This window comes from Elaeis guineensis, chromosome 15 (assembly GCF_000442705.2).
Source record: "Elaeis guineensis isolate ETL-2024a chromosome 15, EG11, whole genome shotgun sequence".
Classification (NCBI taxonomy): domain Eukaryota; kingdom Viridiplantae; phylum Streptophyta; class Magnoliopsida; order Arecales; family Arecaceae; genus Elaeis; species Elaeis guineensis.
In genome coordinates this window covers 13,870,739-13,891,816 of record NC_026007.2, presented here as the reverse complement: position 1 = coordinate 13,891,816, position 21,078 = coordinate 13,870,739, and positions in this window count along the sequence as shown.

Sequence of the window (21,078 nt, the reverse complement as noted above, 5' to 3'; positions counted from 1 at the left end):
TTTAAAAAGTATAAAATAAATTAGTACTAAGATCTACTAACTAGATCCTAGCATCTACTTGTAAAAAATAAAAGATAAAAATTTAAAGTACAAGAAAATAAATTTTATATTAATTAAAATTAAAATTAAAGTATAAAAAATTTAAAAAAATAATAAAATAAAAAAATAAAACTATAAAAAAGATCTAAAGTTGATCAATCAAGCCTCGTTGGAAAGATGGTTGATGACCTCTCCATCTTTCGTCATACTCCGTAGAGCGAACTGACTTCTCTCCTTTTTTTTGGTTCCTTAAAGCTATTTTATTTTTTTCTCTATTTTTTTCTTATTTTTTACTAATTTTTTTTTTACTCTAGACTTATTCTCGGACTCTGTATTTATAGGTAAATTTTTTTATATTTTTTTGGTAGAAAAAGGAGCCCTAAAATCCATAGAAAATGAATTAAACACTTAGAAATTTTCTTGACTGTTGGATGGAGCTTGGACCACCTAGATCTGCCCAAAAAATCAATGTTTTAATCTAAATCAAAGTTGGATCAAATGTCAGCCATCTAATCTGGGTTCTGATGAAGTTTTAACCGTCAGATCGCGCAAAGATCTCCTATTCAAAGTCGGCAACATTCTTAGCCATCCGATCGTGTGATAGATTGCTTCTAGATTGTCGGATCGCACAGAAAAGTCCTATACAAAGTTGGCAATGCATCTGGACCATTAGATCTGATGATGGATGCATTTCTGGCCTTTAGATCGTGTAAAAATTCCTCTTATAAACCGATAATGGATGCTGACCGTCGGATCTGGGTCGGGATAAATATCAGCCATTGGATCACATCCAGAATCTTTTTTTCACTGTGAGCCATGCTTGTGGACTGCGTGAAGTTTCCTATGGACCATGCCCTGATTTTGTGGACTGACCGACCGGCCCACCGTGCATCGGAGGCTACAAAAATTATTTTTTAGGATATTTTGGCTCTGTTTTTGCTCCGATTTTCATCTGAAAAATAAGAAAAAATATGCATTAAATTTTTCAAAATTTTTTTAGTATTTTCATGCTTAAATTACTCAATTGAATTAACATCTATTTTTCATAAATATATTCTAATTTTATATTTTTTTAAATTATTTATTTTTTTAAAAAAATTAATTTATTCATGAAATTAGATTTTTAAGAAGATGTTAGCACCATAAATTATCAAAAATATCTTCAATAAATATAAAAATATATCATTTATCGCACCCTCCAACTTGAACTTTACTCGTCCTCGAGTAAAGAAAGAATTTAGAATTAAGTACCGTTTAACTTAAAGTTTTGAATTTCATCAAATAATTTTTAAAAGACCATTGATATTCAGTAGAGCGTGAGTGAGGTATGTCATTGGGGTATTAATACTAATCAATGTGGGAGTTAAACTAAGAATACTAAACTTTTTCTGAATTTTTTCAAATTATTCCTACTTTTATCTCTAAATCATTCACCTTCATATGGATAGGTATATTGTTACTTTCGTTCTTCATTTATTGAACTTTTTTTTCTCTTTTTTTTTTAATATTGTATCGCTATTGAATGTCTTAACCCCTTAAACTTTCTGTTTGACCCATGTAGCAAATTTTCAATCAATGACTCTCAAATCAAATGGCTTTAGAGCACTATGTATAGAATATCCCTCGGACCTATTTGCTTAAATCAGACAGGCTATGAGTTAAAACTAGCTTTACAACAAAGTTTCTTTGCCCTTCATACCTTTTAATACGAAACTCAATGCTTGCTTAGGCAAAGAGGTCCGGTTACTCAGTATGAAGTATTTAGAAACTCTTTTTTTTATTTTTCATATGAAGAAATATATAGTTACTCTACACAAGCTCATAAAAAGTAAACTCTTCTTTAATGCTAGTAGAAAAATTTAGAAATACTCAAAAAAAACTATTTAAGTTCTAAACTTAACTCTTTATTGAGTTTTCTTAATACTTGATTCCTCAATATCTCACAAACTCTCTAATTTGTGCATCAATTTTTTTTAAAAAAATATGTGGTTTAACTCGATTCTTAAATGTAATCAGGTGCTTAAATACTAAATATTAACTTATTTGATGACTTTAAAAATTTAAAAATTTTTATTATTTTTCCAACTTAATCAACATTGTCCTCAATGAAGTAGAAAAAATAAAAGATGTAGATAAAGAGAAAGAAAAAAGAGAGATACCACCTGATTTAAAAATCTTTTCAAAATTGGTTCTCCCCCTAACTTAGCCAATATTGTCTTCAAATCCTTATAAAAGATACTAAGAAAAACTCGATTAACCTAAATAAAATATAAAAAAAATAAAAAGTAAAAGTTGGGTTGCCTCCCAGAAAGTGCTAAGTTTATCATCTTCAGCCAGACACAATGCAGCTCAATTTAGTGTGGGTCTGTTAATGCTACTTGATCAATGGTTTGTTTTAATGACATCCCTTCAATGTATAGTTTTAATCTTTGACGATTTATCTTAAAAAAATTTCTTGATTTAGGATCATAAAGTTTGATTGCACCATATGGGAATACTTGATTTACAATGTAAGGTCCATCCCATCTAGATCTTAATTTTTTTGGAAATAATTTTAGCCTTGAATTAAATAAATAGACTTGTTGATTTGGCTTAAAGATTTTCTTTGAAATGTGTTTATCATGAAAGGCTTTCATTTTCTCTTTATAAATTTATGAATTTTCATAAGCCTCTCATCTCAATTCATCCAATTCACTTAGTTGCAACATCCGGTTGGAACCAGCTTATTTCAAATCAAAATTTAGTTGCTTGATTGCCCAATATGCTTTTTGTTCAAGTTCTACCAGAAGATGACATGCTTTTTCATAAATTAATATGTAGGGAGACATTCTAATAGGATTTTTATAAGCTGTCCTATAGGCCATAATGCATCATCTAATCAATCGACCAATCTCTATGATCAAGCCTAATAGTCTTTTGTAGGATGTTCTTGATCTCCCTACTGGATACTTCAACTTGGCCACTTGTTTGCGGATGGTATGGTGTAGCTATCATATGTGTGATCCCATATTTTCGCAATAGTGTTCGAAAATGATAGTTTGTAAAGTGGGTACCTCCATCGCTAATGATAGCACCTAAAAATCCGAACCTAGAAAAGATATTCCTTTGAACAAATTTTATGACTACCTTATGATCATTGGTTCGTGTTGCTATTGCCTCAATCTATTTAGAAACATAATCGACGGCCATCAAAATATATTCAGAACCATTGGAGGGTGGAAAAGGTCTCATAAAATCAATTCTCCAAATATCAAAACTTTCAACTACCAAGATGGGGTTCAAAGGCATCATGTCTTTCTTTGAAATGTTTCCTAAAGCTTGACACCTAAGACATTCTTGACTAAAATTATAAGCATCCTTAAATAATGTGGGCTAGTAAAATTCACTTTGCAATACTTTGGCCGTAGTTTTTCATCCAGAAAAATATCCTTCGCAAGCAAGAGTATGATAGAATTTCAAGATACTCAATTATTCAGTTTCAGGAACACATCTACTAATGATCTGATCAGCACAAATTCAAAAAAGTTCAGGATCTTCTCAAAAATAATACTTGATTTGAGCAAAGAATCGATCCTTTTCATTCTTAGACCAACCATCAGAAATTTTTTCAACTGCTAAGTAATTCACAATATCTGCAAAGTAAGGGGCCTTTGTGTGTGAAACTACTAGAAGTTGCTCATCCGAAAAAGATTCTCCAATTGATGCAGGTTCACAATCTTTAACTAGGATCTTCGATAGGTGGTCCGCTACAACATTTTCAGATCCCTTCTTATCTCAAATTTTAATATCAAATTCTTTTAGCAATAAGATCCATCTAATCAATCATGATTTAGCATCTTTCTTTGAAAGCAGATATCTCAAAGCCGTATGATCCGAATAAATCATGATTTTTGATCCTAACAAGTATGATTGAAACTTCTCCAGGATAAATACTACAACTAGTAATTCTTTCTCAGTTGTGGTATAATTCATTTGAGCTTCATTCAGAGTTCTGCTGGCATAGTAAATCACTACAGGATATTTGTTTATCCTTTGGCCCAAGACAGCTCCTATGGCAAAATCAAAAGCATCGCACATGATCTCAAAAGGTAGTGATCAGTCTGGAGGTTGGATGATTGGAGCTTTGGTCACAGCTTCTTTCAAAAATTCATAAGCCTTAAGCTTCATCAAAGTTAAAAGGGACATCCTTAGCAAGCAGATTACATAAAGGGTAGGATGTTTTAGAAAAGTCTTTGATAAAGCGATGATAAAATCCTACATGACCAAGGAAAGATTGGATTTGTTTGACAGAAGTCAGTGGAGAAAGTTTAGAAATCAATTAACTTTTGCTCTATCAACCTCAATCCCTCTCTTTGACACAATATGCCCTAATATTATCCCCTTTTTAACCATAAAATGGCTCTTTTTCCAACTTAAAACTAGATTGGCCTCAACGCATCATTTTAACATTTTCTTCCAATTATTGAGGCAACTCTCAATAGATTCTCCAAAGACTGAAAAATTATCTATGAATATCTCTAGAAAATCTCCTACCATATCTGAAAATATTGACAACATGCACCTTTGAAAGGTCGCGGGTGCATTACATAGTCTGAAAGGCATTCTACGAAAAGCAAAGGTTCCATAGGGGCATGTGAAGGTGGTCTTTTCCTGATCTTCTGAGTAGATTGTACCTGATTATATTCTGAATATCCATCTAAAAAGTAAAAATACTATTGGCCAACTAGTCTCTCTAAGATTTAGTCAATAAAGGATAAAGAAAAATGATCTTTATAGGTGGCTGCATTAAGTTTTCTATAATCTATGCAGACATGCCACCCAGTAGAAAGTCATGTTGGCACTAGATCCCCATGGTCAGTATGGACAATCGTGAGTCCAGATTTCTTTGGAACAACTTGAGTAGGACTCACCCAGTGGCTGTCTGAAATAGGATAAATGATATCAGCATCTAACCATTTAATTACCTCCTTCTTGACTACCTCTTGCATATTCGGATTGAACCGTCTTTGCATTTCTCAGATGGGTTTGGCATTGTCCTCTGTGTAGATATGGTGCATGCATATTGATGGACTAATATCTTTTAAATCAGCAACGATCTAACCTATGGCCTCTCTATGTGTTTTCAATAAATTCAGCAATTGGTCTTCCTGCTTGGGGGTTAGATCAGAAGCAATGATTACTGGCAGGGTTTTCTCAAGTCCTAGAAACACATACTTAAGTGATTCAGGCAAAAGTTTCAGTTCAAGTTATGGCGGGGCCTGAATTGAATGATGTAGTGGTTCAGTTTCTAGCTTGGATAAGGGTTCAATTTTCATTAACCAAGGTAGTGAATGTGCTGGGTGAGGTGAATCAAACAAGGTATTCATTTTCTGATTTTGGATTTCTTCAATGGGTTCATCCAAAAAATCTTCTTTCTTCAAATCTAAGGAGGAATCAGTTTCAACTATCTCATCTATCAGATCAATTACCAAATAGCTTTCCTCCTTTTGAGCATACTTTGAGGTATTAAAAATATTAATTCTCACCTTTTGATCTCCAAAAGAAATATCCATAGCTCCTATTTTATAATTGATATTGGCATTGGCAGTGGCTAGGAATGGATATCCTAAAATTATGGGATTTTGATTTAGCTCTTGGGATGGTTCCATATCAAGTATGAGGAAGTCTACTGAAAAATAATATGTGTTGACTTTGACTATAACATCCTTAATCAGACCCCATGGCATCTTCACAGATCTATCGGCTAGTTGCAAAATAACCGACGTGGGTTTCAGTTTTCCTATCCCAAATTTTTTATAGACTGCGGTTGGAAGTAGGTTGACACAAGCTCCTAAGTCTAACAGGGCTCGATCAAAAGTGATGCCTCCTATAACACATTAAATCAAAGAAGTACTGGGATCTTTCTATTTTTCATGGCTCACACTTTTGGGTGTAAAGTTCTTTAAATAATTTAGCGTAAGCTGGGACATGTTGAATTGCATCGAGGAGGGGTAGATTAATGTGAACTTACTTAAACAATTTCATTAATTCTTCATTGCGTGCTCCTTATTTTTTACGAGAAGAACCAGCTTCTAGGGTTAAAAGGAATGGAACTCTTGGTTTATATGTCTCACGTAACTCATCCGCTTTCTTCTTTTCTTTATCTTTTTCACTCAGATCAGTAATAATTTCAGACTCAGGTTCTTCTATTGGGTTAGTGTCAGTACTAATCTCTTCTTCCAAATTTTTATTTTGGCTAGCATCAGTACTAGCCTCTCTCACCTGGTATGGATATGGGTCCTTAAGAATCCTATCACTTCTAAGCTCAAAAATTGCTTTAGCATTCTCAAATTGGGGATTCTTAAGTGGGATATTAGATTGATGACTTGGTCCAGGTGGTTGGGGGGTGGATGGGTTGTTTCTGGGATTTGGTACTGGTTGGCTTGGCAATTGACCTGGTTCTCTCCTCATGGTAGACTCAGCTAACTATCCTATTTGTGCTTCTAACCTAGTGATAGATTACTGTTGGGTCATAATCAATTATTGAAATTGATTAAATCTACCATCGGCTAGATTAATCTGTTGAGGAGGTGGGTATGGTGGTCGATTATGATATAATGGCTGGGTAGGCTGACCAGGCTGATCTCTATTGTAGGCCTACTCTGAAAGTTTTGCAGAGAAGAAATTTGGGTCTGAGCCTGAGTCTATTGGGATCTCCAAAAAAAATTAGGATGGTTCCTCCAGCCTGAATTATATGTGTTAGAGAATGGATCATTGATAGGCTTGAAGTAATCTTGAGCAGCTTGAACTTGTTCTTGGATGAAAGGTGGAAACTGTGCAGCCGTAGGACACTCACATGATGGGCTAGGCTAGCATAGATAGAATAAATCTCCTGATAATTAGAAGGTTATGTATATTGTGCAGGAGATTATTGACCTAGGGTTAGGAACTGATTTATTTTCTGGGCAAGAAGGTCTACTTTATCTAATTTTTGGGCTATTAGGTTCAAATCGATCTTAGAACTAGAGTCTGTTTGCTTGATCTTAAAAATTTTTGTCCACTTTTAGTGAGGGATTGATCTTTTATAGGAAGTTAATGAAGCATGATTGAATAAATTTTCATTCAAAATTTCAAACAAAGTATAAGCTTCATCCTCACTCTTACTCATGAATGCACCTCCACAAGATGCATCTACCATCTGTCTGTATTGATCACCTCAACCCTTATAAAAAGCTTGAACTATTTACCACTTAGATAGACAATGGTGTGGGTATTTTCTAAGAAGTTCCTTAAGTCTCTCCCATGATTCGTGAATTTATTTCTCTGAAAGTTAAGCAAATCTAATGATGGCTCGACTCATGGTGTTCGTTCGACCTATGGGATAAAATTTTTTAAGAAACTTATGCTGCATTTCAGTCCATATTCGGATTGGTCTCTCTATTGTGCCAAGCCAGTACTTGGCTTTGTCCTTAAGCGAGAAGGGGAATAGGGTCAGTCTAAGTGCATCATCAGTAAAATTTTAAATTTTCACTGTGGAACAGATTTCTAAGAACTCCTCTAGATGCTTGTAAGGATCTTCATTGGTGTTCCCATAAAAGGATGGGAGCATCTGGATTGTGGTCGACTTGACTCATAATGGCTTGCAGGGATATCTAGTAAGTGGATACAAGTCGATGGGTTATAGGTAAAAGGAATAAAATATTTTTTCATCTGCCTAGGTGGTTCTCTAGGGTCTCCAACCATTTGATTTTTGGGTTGAGCATGAATCAGCCGTTCAATTTTAGGATTAGGTTCAACTAAATTAGGATAAAGAGATCTTCTACCATGCATATACTAGTGCAAACCCTAATATATGATTGAGTTTTTTTTTTTTTTAAGAAAAAGAAGAAGAAGAAAAAGAAGGGAAGAGAAAGAAAGAGAGAAGTTCTAAAGGTGAGATCCTTAAGAAAGCCTTGGACCTAAGGGTGAAAGATGAAAAGAATTAGTTGTGGTTAAGTATTAATTGCAATCAAGTTAGCAAACAATTAAATCTAAATACCTATGGGTTTCTTAGATCTAAGAGTTTGATGTAGAGTGGCTTAGCTTAGATACAAATTAAGTTTGTTCTCACTTCCTTCAACTAATCAGGTAAGAGGTAGGGTCGTGGGGGTCCCCCGGTTACTTGCCTTAGACACCAATTAGATTGGCCAGATAAGCTAACGTAACCAATTAAATAATCACGAGTCCACTTAGGCTGAGCCTTTGTAACCTCTAGCCTTAGACACTAATTTCAGAGGTGAGTCCGAACATACTTTGCACTTGACTTCACCACCATACTCAAATTGAACTTAATTGATCCTAGGGGTCAATGTCTACTTGATTTTAGTTAGGCTTAGGTTAATGCGGGATGCTGGTTGGTTATTTTTAGGCTAAGAAAGGGTGATGAAATCCCCACCTTATCTTGTTATAGGTGTTGCCCTTAAATTGATTTGAGATGAATATATACAACCAATTTCAAACAAAGGGTTCTATGCAACTAAATTAGATGCATGAAATTAATCAAACTTGAAAGCTTATCTTGTCTCCAGCAATCACCAAAAGTAAATCTAAGATGATGAATGCTTCTAAATAATTAAATTTCTACTCTTATCATGCAATTTTTATTAGATTTATGTGGATGAATTTTAGGTTAATTTGAGAAAAATACAGCAATTAATACTAAAAAAATAGTTAGGATTAGGGTTAGGATTGATCTCACCAAGCAAAATTGGAAGCTTTCTATTTTTTTTGAATTTTTTTCTTTTTTTCTACAAAAAAAATAATCAAAAAAGTTAGTAAGCTATATTTACAAGAAAATTAAAGAAATCAAACATTAAAATTGGTGCCTTCTCCGACAACAGTGCCAAAAATTGATACGATCGTGATGTTGTCGTTAGGACACCATAATTATCAATCAATTCTGAGTTCAATAAAAATTAAAAATATATAGAAAGTAGCGAGTCAGATTGAATCCACAGAGAAGGTAGGATTTTGATTTAAAATTTTTGATTTTGCAAAAAGAAAATAAAATTTTGAAGAAAGTAATTTAAGTCAGAAAATAAAAATTAAAAATATAAAAAATAAATTGAGTACTAAGATCTACTAACTAAATCCTAACATCTACTTACAATAAAAATGAATAACAACAATTTAAAAGTATAAAATAAATTGGTACTAAGTTTACTAACTAGATCCTAATATCTACTTGCAAAAAATAAAAGATAAAAATTTAAAATATAAAAAAATAAATTTTATATTAATTAAAATTAAAATTCAAAAATAATAAATTAAAAAAATAAAAAAAAATAAAAAAATAAAATTATAATAAAGATCTAAAGTTGATCAGCCAAGCCTCGTTGGGAAGATGGTTGATGACCTCTCCATCTTCCGTCATACTCCATAGAGCGAACTGACTTCTTTCTTTTATTTTTTTGGATCCCTAAAACTATTTTATTTTTTTCTCTATTTTTTTTCTCACTTTCTACTGATTTTTTCTCCTCTCTAGACTTATTCTCGGACCTCCTATTTATAGGTAAAATTTTTATATTTTTTTGGTAGGAAAAGGAGTCCTATAACCCTTAGAAAATGAATTAAACACTTAAAATTTTTTTTGGCCATTAGATGGAGCTTGGACTGCCCAGATCTATCCAAAAAATCAATGTTTTAATCCAAATCAAAGTTGGATCGAATGTCAGCTGTCCGATCTGGATTCTGATGAAGTTCTGACCATCGGATCGTGCAAAAGATCTCCTATTCAAAATTGGCAACATCCTCAGCCATTCAATCACCTGATAGATTGTTTCTGGGCCATCGAATTATGCAGAAGAGTCCTATTCAAAGTCGGCAACATGTTTGGACTGTTGGATTTGATGATGGATGTATTTTCGACCGTTAGATCGTGCAAAAACCCCTCTTATAAACTCATAATGGATGTTGACCGTCGGATCTGGGTCGGGATGAATGTCAGCCATTGGATCGTGCCTAGAATCCTTCTCTCACTGTGAGCCACACTCGTGGACCACGTGAAGTTTCCTATGGACCATGTCCTGATTTCGTAGACCGACCGACCGGTCCACTGTGCATCAGAGGCTATAAAAATTATTTTTTAGGATATTTTGGCTCCATTTTCGCTTCAATTTTCATCTGACAAATAAAAAAATATATATACTAAATTCCTTAAAAAAATTTCATTATTTTGGTACTTAAATTGTTTAATTGAATTAACATCTATTTTTCATAAATACATTCTAATTTCATATTTTTTAAAAATTATTTATTTTTTCAAAAAAATTAATTTATTCATGAAATTAGATTTTTAAGAAGATGTTAGCACCATAAATTATTAAAAATATCTTCAATAAATGTAAAAATATGTCATTTATCATCAGCATGGGAATGTCATTTCTAATAAGGAGAATATCATCCATATACAATACGAGAAAGGTGATCGCACTCTCACTGACCCTCTTGTATACACAAGATTTCTCCTCATTTTTTATAAAATCAAATGATTTGATTGCCTCATCAAAATGATGGTTTCAACTATGAGAAGCCTGCTTTAATTTATAAATAGATTTTTGTAGCTTGCAGACTCTGTGATCACCATCACCAGACGTGAAACCCATAGGCTGCTCCATATAGATATCTTTCTCAAGATATCTATTCAGAAAAGTAGTTTTCACATCCATCTGCTAGAATTCATATTTGGTGCTTAAATTGTTTAATTGAATTAACATCTATTTTTCATAAATACATTCTAATTTCATATTTTTTAAAAATTATTTATTTTTTCAAAAAAAATTAATTTATTCATGAAATTAGATTTTTAAGAAGATGTTAACACCATAAATTATTAAAAATATCTTCAATAAATATAAAAATATGTCATTTATCATCAGCATGGGAATGTCATTTCTAATAAGGAGAATATCATCCATATACAATACGAGGAAGGTGATCACACTCTCACTGACCCTCTTGTATACACAAGGTTTCTCCTCATTTTTTATAAAATCAAATGATTTGATTGCCTCATCAAAATGATGGTTCCAACTCTGAGAGGCCTGCTTTAATCCATAAATGGATTTTGTAGCTTGTAAATTCTGTGATCACTATCACCGGACGTGAAACCCATAGGCTGCTCCATATAGATATCTTTCTCAAGATATCTATTCAGGAAAGTAGTTTTCACATCCATCTGCTAGAATTCATAATCATAGTAAGCTGCAACAGCAAGCAAAGTGCGGATGGATTTTAACATGGCTACGGATGAAAAGATTTTTTGATAGTCAATGCCCTCATTGACTATAATCTTTTGCCACAAGCCTAGCTTTATAGGTCTCTATTTTACCATCGGCACCTATCTTCCTTTGGTAGATCTATTTACACCCAATGGATAAGATACCCTTAAGTGGATCCACTAAAGTTCAGATTTGGTTTGAGTGCATCGAGTCAATTTCTGACTTCATAGCATCTAATCATTTCTCAGAATCGATATCAAATATCATCTTGTCAAAGGTATTAGGATCACCACTATGACCCCTATCTCCTATAAAGAACATTTTCTTTACTTTCTCTGTAAGCATATGCACCTATGTACCTTTCTGAAGGTTGGGAGACCCTGTTAGATCTACGAGGTGGTAGAGGAACATCAATTACTGGCTCATGGACTATAGGTTTTTAAGGATCTATAGCTCTGGGCTCTTCAGAGACTTTCTCTTCGAGCTCTACTAACCTTCCACTACCGCCATCCTGGATAAACTATTTTTCTAGGAATATAGTGTTCCGACTCACAATCATATTGTGTTCTTGTGAAAAGTAGAAGTAGTATCCCATGGATTCTTTTGAATACCCTATAAAGGAGCTATAATAGATCTATCCTCTAGCTTATCCATCATTTATCTCTTGACATAGATCGGATATCCTCAAGTCTTGAGATAATCCTGACTTGGCTTCTTACCAAACCATATCTCATATGGTGTGGTAGGAACGAACTTTGATGGAACCCTATTATGAAAGAATAGTACCCAATAAGCCAATCACATGGGGATGCGATGGGACTTTTCTTTATTATCTCCCAACTCATTTGCACAATATTAGTTATTTTTATTTATGAGGTATAGTATTTTATCATTTGCTGCATCATATTATTTATGATTATGATAAACTCCATAGATTAAGACAATGATTATAGGGTCATGATGAGATCATGCTTGTGAGATCTAAAACTTGATAGTCCTAATCTAAAATATTCTCAGTCATTGGATCATCAAGTCAGAGATCGATGATGCCGATAAGACTGGTACAAGGATGTAGGTGCTCATTAGAGAATGAGTTCACTGAACTGACCCACCAAAAGAATATCTGATGGAGCCTTACAGCATGTCAACAGATGGTTCTTCAGTGGGAGTGGTGCATGTGATCTTTTGACTTGAGATCACTATGGTACCTTGTGTACACTAATTCTTACTTTGATTTATTCTCTAGCACATCACTTTAAGATGTGTGTAGGATATTCTGGGTATAGTAAAGTATGCATGAAGATTGTGAGTGATCAACAAGGAATCGATCACTTCTTGTAGGAGGAGAGAACATCCTATGTGATCTCATAGGATGGTGACTCTGAGTCTTTGGCCTGAGCAGAGATGAACAGTAGAAATAATTTTTATTGGTTCATCAATCGAGTCATCATCATCGAATCAAGATACATATGGTTAAGTATTTGGATTTGACATATTTTCATACCCATAATCTTTTCGAGATGTTGTATGATCGAAGGATTGAATTGCACGGTAACTCATCATAGAAGGATAATTTTAATATTTTTATCAGATTTTAAATCTTCTAGATAATCATGACTGAAGGAACCAGATCTAGGGTTTCAGGGTTAGATCTTGAAACTTTTCAAGATCAGGCAGCGGAAGACTAAAATAAATCAAAATTTATCTTATAAAATTAGAGAATCCTTAGATCTAAGATCCTATTGCATGATTATTATATGGTATTAAATAAAAAATTAAAATATAAAGAGCAAGAACTATATGTTGATCATATCAACATGTTTCTATACTACATCTAATGTATGTAAAATATAATAGATCAGATCTATTACCTTGTAAGTTAGACATTCTAACTTTGCTGATCCAGACTTGAGGATGATGTTGTGAGCTGCACACATGTCCGACCTCTAGCGGTCGGCCACATGAGACCACGAATTACGATCAAAAGTTTTGGTCCAGGAAATCAGCACAGTATGCTAGTACTATGCTGATCCTTCTTCGATGGTCGATCAGATGCCTCCTTCTTGATTTAGACTCTTCCAAAGATGAAAAGTAGGAGAAAGAGTTTTAGATGTAAGACACTCTCAAAAAACTCATAGATGAAGGAAGGGAAAAGGTGAACTCAGCAACCCTAGAAGAAGACCCTCTTCTTCTTCTCTTTGCTCTCACCTAGATACTTAGTTTTGTGTCTATTATATCTCTATGCCCCAATACTCTTTCTCTCTAATTTTCACATGCCCCAAAGGTCTCTCAATGATCTATAATCCACAAAAATTTTAAGAAGAAATTTATCTTAAATAATGAGATATGAAGAATCCTTGTCTAGGTCAAATATTTAGTCAAGAAAAATCCAAACAGGGCAAGACAAGTGGTGCCCAACTCTTGGGCACCCCCTCATTCTTTTTCTACCATGGACCACTGGCAAAGGGCGCACAATATATGCTATAAAATTCATAAAAATATCAAAAAAAATTTAGGTAAAATCAGTACCATAAGGAAAGAGTTTTGGTTTCCTAAAATTTTATCTCATAGAATTTAAAATCCAAACTAATTCCTACTTTGACTTGGTCCACAATCGCATTCTATATAAGAGAGAAAGAGTGAAAAGTTTTGGGCATGCATGAAGGCCTGGGAAAGAAGGTTTTGTCACACAAAATAAGAGAGAGTGGGTATGGGGGGCTAAGGTGGTGCAAGGTGGAATCCTAGTCTTACTAGGATTTAATCTATGACTTGTTCAAATTTGGTTTCTCAAACCAAATCAAACCAAAACCAAATCAATTTAATTAAAATAAGTCTTAACCCAATTAAAAATCTAATTTAATTAGATTAAATTAGATTTAAATCTGATTTAATTTTTTAATCAAATTAGAAATTAGGTTGATCCAAGTCCTAATTGGACTAAGACTAGTTTTTTCTTGCACTTGGCTTATCCAATGAACCAATTGAACTTGATCCAATCAAGCCCAAATCAAATCTAATTAAATTATATTCAATTAGACTTAATCTCAGCCTATTGGTTTAATCAAATTAAGCTAATTAGCAATCGAATTGCTAATCGATCCTCCTATAACACTTGCACTAGGTTAAATGTCAATCGTATTGATCGTTTAACCCTAGAATGATTCTTAATCATTGATCAACCATCCGAACAGATCATAAACTCTAATGTGTGTGATCTCATAGGTCAAAATCTAAACTTGTAGCATAGAAATAAATTTTTGTACCAATCAAAGTGATCATCTAGCTATGGTACCCGACGGTCGGATAGGTCGAATGTATAGAACAACATCCTTAGAACCCATGCGGATATAGTTTTCATATAATTCATCATCTTGACCAAGATGCTCATAGAATACCTCAGAGTTCAACTATCAACTCTGATCAGGTTGTCCACATTGTATTTCAAAATATCAAATCCATTTGATGGATTACCCTGTCCAAGATTTTGCTAAATTGAAATACAGCGACTCATTTTTCTTTCAACTCTTGGAGTGGTCAATCCCATCTTGATCACACTCCGACTTCACAAGTACTTTACTATGTCCAGAAGCCTTTCGTCACTGAATTAGAAATTTAGTTAGTCCAATACCAAAGCACATGAGTTGCTTGTAAGTCATTGAGGCGACTCAGGTCTAAGGGACACTTATACCTATATCCCATCAAAGACATTCTCGACAGCAGAATGCTCTGAAGTTGGTCATGTTCAATGATGATGTACTCTTACATCTCACCTGTATGCCATACTAGTGTCTCTACATTCCTTGGTTAAGAGGACAACCAACCCAAATGGCCTACAGCGATCTATGCTCGATAGAAGCTGTCATCCTTATTAACAGTCTATCATTTGATCGTGAACAGTTTTAAGGACTAATTGATAAATTTTCTCTTTATCGAATCTAAATAGTTCTAAAGACTTCATCACAATAATGGAGTTCATTAGAAGATGAAAACTTATGATGAAAATGTTAAAAATATATTTTATTTATTAATAAATTAATTACAATACAAGGTTGCTCAACCGTCAACAGGTTGACGATTGGCTTTTGGGATATATTTTCCAACAATGACATATTGCTAGATATCAATCTTAACTTGTAGACTTACCAAAATTAAAAGAGTTTAGTTCAAGAATCAATTAGGAAGAGTCCTAGTTGATTGGGACTCTTGAGCTGACCTAATCCAATCGGATTAGGATTACGTCGAGAGTTTGGATCCACTGTTGGCTAGATTTGAAACTCAATGGGTCACACACAATAAGAATTTGATCTTGATATAATCTATTTGAATTTATTATAAATTTAATGGGTTAATTAAATTACTAGTACATGAATTAACCTAAGATTTCAATTGGATTCAGTGCAAAGGTGTTTGTGCTAACCTAGACTTGTTTGCCTTGACCTAATGTGATTGGATTTGAATTTTCTATTTATTAGTTAGTTTATTTGGTTTATATAGAAGAGTTCCATGTGAATCCACCACCTCCATGTCAAAACCACATGAGAAAATAAATATGGCATCTTTTATTTGGGTATTTAAGAGGAGAAGTCCTTCTGGTTCACTCCTCTTAATTTTTTTACATAATTCCACATGTTTTCCTTAATTCCTCATGACATATGATGGCACTTGGGATATAGGATGTGGAAGAGGAGGAAGAGTCCTTCTCTTGGATGAAATTTGAATGCAAAATAATAAGGGATGCCTCACATATATGCATTCAATGTGGAAGAGTCTTAATTGTTAAGGACTTGATTTCTCAAATTAAATCCCTTTCCACACACCATAAGATGGTGTATTAATTTTTCTTAGCAGAGGAAGAGTCCTTTTACTGGTCAATCACTTCTTTTTCCATACCATTTCCTTGGTTTTCATGAAAAAAAATTTATGGATACCATGTAAGGGAGATGGGATGCCAAAAGTTGGCGCCCCTTGGTGTTTTATGTGGCGCCCCTTCATTCCTTATATAAGGGGCATCCCATATGGCATAAAAATTATCCAAAAATTGTTTTGGATGTGGGATTAGATAAGAAAGAGGTGAAGAAAAATTTGAAGTGAAAAAGGCAATGAAAAGAGAAAGAAAAATAGAAAGGAAGGGAAGAGAGAAAATAGAAAGTATGAGATACTTGTTCAGAAATCAGATTATTCATGTGTTGAACATAAAATCTGAATTATGTATGGTAATATCTTTTGGAAAAGGATTTCTAAAAAGATTATAGTAAAGGTCTTGAAGGCATACAAGGAGTGGTGCAATCCATTCTTGTGAAGGATGATCAGCAGCGAGCTTGCGAAGAAGGCTGCAGCACCATGATGAATTGGGAAGGGCCCTAATCAGTCCCGTGTGGATCACCGTTGGAGGACTTCTTCTTTGAAGTCTTGTGTGGATCTCAAGATTATCATTTCATGGTCTTCATGATGGTATATGACTTCTGATCTCTTCTTGATATGTATGTTTTTGATCGTTTGATTGTAATCATCCAAGGGGTTCCTAAGACTTTTGTGTTCCGGTAGACTAGTTTAAATGTTAAACTTTATTTTTAATAGTTGAATGCATGTAAAAATTTTAAAATTTATATTTTGCTATGTCACCAGAACCCAACGATGGTATTAGAGCCACCCTTGATTGATTCAATCAAATTTTTTATTATTTTTGTGATATGGATTAGATCCAGTTCAAACTATGTCAAAATTAGATTTTCTGATTGATGTTCTTGATGTATTTTTGTTTATGATAAAGTGTTATCAATCCATGATCAAACCTTAGATATAAAATTTTATGATTTTTAGACTTGTGTGACAAGTCTAAGTTGGATCCCATGATCTAATTTTTTGTTAAAATTTAAATCTAGTGCATGTGATGCGCGAACCCTTGGAATGCTACATATGGATGTAGATTGCTAAGACTTAGGATTTTTGCATATGATGCATTCACCTAAGATCCAAGTGCAGACCACGATGTTATCGGGTACTCACCATTGTAGGTCGACCATTTTGGTTGTTGCTCGAGGTTGTGTGGGGTCGAAAAATTTTGATCATGAAAAGGATGTATCAGACATGGATTAGGATTTTTTTGATGGATTGGTTTAAGTATAATTCATTGTTCTAATGTGATTAGAATTAATAATTATAGATTAAATCAAAATCATAGTTCTAATTTGATTAGAATTCATGTTTAATTTAGGTTGATCTAATTGTCATTTATGTAATTTGATTAGGATTTGAGTCTTGGTTGATAGAATCTATGTTAACATAATTGTATGGGTTAACTTAAGAATTGGTCAACTCAACTCGAATGAATGACAAATGATTAACTTAAAATTAAAATTGGATCAAGTGTTGAACTCAAATCGAAAATCCTAGATGGATCCTGTACCCATATATTTAAACATCTCTATTGATATATGTATGAATGATATCGCAATGAAAATGACATGAGTAGTTTGTTATGATATTTTATAGTTGTTATAAAATTCATGTTGATTGGTTATGGACTATGGTAATCCATGTGATGGATGTTTGAATGAATGCTTCTATGCTGGCTGATTATATAAATGCATCTGCAAGAATTGCAATAGGGGCTGGGTGTCCTTGATGCATTATATTATCAACTAAACCTTTCTTTTCTATATTCCCAACTGTTGATTGAAATTTTTATATATTGATGTAAAATAATAGAAAAGAAATTATTAGAGAATAGATAAAAATTATTTTTTTTATTTTTAAATAAAGATCAAGCATTCTTGATAGTCTTCACGGTGATGAAGACTGGACTACCAGGATTTTGGAGAGTGGAGGCGCATTAAGATTGACCATGAGTTGGTTCAATCTATGATGCACCTAGGGTTAGACCCTTTGATCATCTTGTGGCTCGGATGATTTTTTTAAAAGTCCATAACCATTTATCTTTCTTTATATTCTCTTACATGCTGATAGCTAGAGTTAATTTAGATTGGATATGATGCTTGTTATATATGTTTAGGATGTGCTTGAGATCTAAGTCCCTCATTTAAATTATTAAGTCATAATGACGAAGTGTTAAGAACACTATCCATTTCTTCCTTCTACTAAGCCTGTATTATCTCAAGAACCATAGTAAGCTTATTGTGCTATCCACAAGGCTTGCTATGGGGACTATTTTGATACTGTCTTGGTGCATAATGAAGCTAATTATACTTAGCTAGTACTAGTGTAGTGAAAATTTAGTGTAGGGGTAAAATGGTAATTTTATTTTTTTTCAAAATTATGATTTTACAGTAGAAAATTATTAATTAATCTAATTAATTAACATGAATTTACTCTGCACTAGGATCTAAATATGATATATTGCATGCATTCATTTAAATTTGAAATTCAAATTCGAACAGTAAACACTTTACTGTAATGTGTTCAGAACACAATACCTTTGCGCGGGTAGTAGATCGCCATAATCTGATCATCTTGGGAGAGTCTGATCGTCGCAACACAGCCACACAGTGTGTCTAGCCTCTGTGGATCGTCCACACGAAGCTTCCGATCTGATCGACTCCTCACGAGTGCTAGCTCATTGTAGAACCTTTTTGATGGTCGATGCTGATCGAACTCCTTTGATCGATGTCTGTCGATTCTTCGGATGCTCCAGATCATCAACAGACATGCTTGAGAGGATGTTGAAGATCTTCTTAAGATTTTGTGGGCTCACGACACTCGTAGCTCACTTTCTCACTTTCCAAACCCCAAGCTAAAACTCTAGGGAACTCACCAGAAACCTTGCACCCACTTTTCTTTCTTTTCTTTCTTTTTCTCTTGGAAGGATATGGACTTCCTTCTCACACACAAGACTTCCTCATGCCTCAAAATTTTTCTTCAAAAATCTTCATCCTACACGCCCCACTCTTCTCCTCCTTTTATAACAACATCAAACGTCTTATCCAAAAGAAAGGATAAAGATGAGTAATTACACATTTGAATTCAAATCAAATTTTGAATTCAAATGGACACCAACTCATCCCTTATCCACTAAAGGCATGAGGCGTGGCTTAAATTATGCATGGAGTGATTTCATGAGAAATAGTTTTTTCATGTAATAAATGGGGCGTAAATAAAGGGATAAGGCACAAAGATTGATTGCCCATTCAAATTCAAACTTTATTTTTGAATTTGAATGGCCAACCAATCATCCTTATCCATTCAAATGGCACATTAAAGTGGGGCGTGGAGAGGGCTTGGTGTGAGAAAAAAATTCATGAGAAGTTTCTTCTCATGAATTCAAATGGGTGCAATGGAAGTGAGGTGGCGCATGGAGATTGGGTCAAGGTGGTTTCATTATTTAAACCAACCTAATTGAACGAAATAAGTTAGATCCAATTAGACTAATTTAAACCCAACTTAATTAGGCTTAATTAGGCTCAATAAAATCCTAATCAAATCAAAAATTGACTAAGCCCAACCCCTGATCAAATTAGGGACCAAACCATCTCGACGATTAGGTCAACTCTTAACCTAATCTGGTCAAACCCAACTGAATCCAATTCTATTGGACTTGATCCAAAAATAATTACTCAATCAAATTGAGTTAATTAGTGATCAAATCACTAATTAAACCTCTGATAAATACTTTGTGCAAATTCGATGGGCAATCGAGCATCAGAATTCATCGATATGTAATCCTGATCGAAAAGTCCCAACCAGTGGGACTCTAGACCCCAGTACCCATAATGTGTGGAACTCATGATCAGAGAATCCTGATTCTCGATCACTGAGTCTCAAATATGTAGGATTCTACACCAGCCATCAGATCAGATAGGAACCTCTAATGTGTGTGACCCCACAGGTTCGAACCTAAGCCGGTAGCACTGGAACCAATTTTTGTACTAATTGAAGTGACCATCTAGCAATGGTACCCGATATCCGGATAGGTCGAAGAGTCGCAATCGCACCACTCAGAACCTACATAAATATGGTTACTGTATAATTCATCCTTTTGACCCCTGTGTTTATGACGACTCAGAGTTAAACTGTCAACCCTGATCAGATCATCCGAATCGTGCTCAACTCAAACAGTCCTGTGACTCCTCACAAGAACTACCTTGGTCAAGGTTTTGCTAAATTAAAACACGACTGTACACAGCTCCTAAACTGGAGTGGTCAATCCCATCTTGATACATGTACTGACAAGTCAAGTACTTGACTACACCCAGCAGCCTTCTGTCACTGAATTAAAAATTCAGGAAGTCTAGTGCCTAAGTGCAGTGAGTTGCTTGCAAGTCACCGTGGTGGTCTCAGGTCAGAGGGATATTTATACCCATATTCCATCGGAGCAAATCTTGACAGCAGAAATAGCTCCGGAGTTGGTCATGTTCAGTGCAGATGTACCCTTACATCTCACCTGTATACCATACCAGTGTCTCCACACCCATTGGTTAAGAGGACAACCAACCTATATGGCACACAACGACCTATGCTTGATAAATGTTGTCGTCCTTGGTAACAACATATCATTTGATCGCGAATAGATTTAAGGACTAAATGACAAATCCTCCTTTGTCGAGTTTAAATAGTCCTAAGGACTTCACCACAACATATGAGTTCATTAGAAGATGAAACATTTTGTGATAAAAAATATCAAAATAAGTTTTATTAATTCATAATTCATGTACAAATACAAAAATGAGCACAACCGTCAACAGGCTGACGATTGGCTTTGGGACACTATTCTCAACAATATCCCACTTAGCCTAAAGCCAATCGGTGCAGTATCTAATACCCGTCTTCGACTTGTAGTTATCGAACT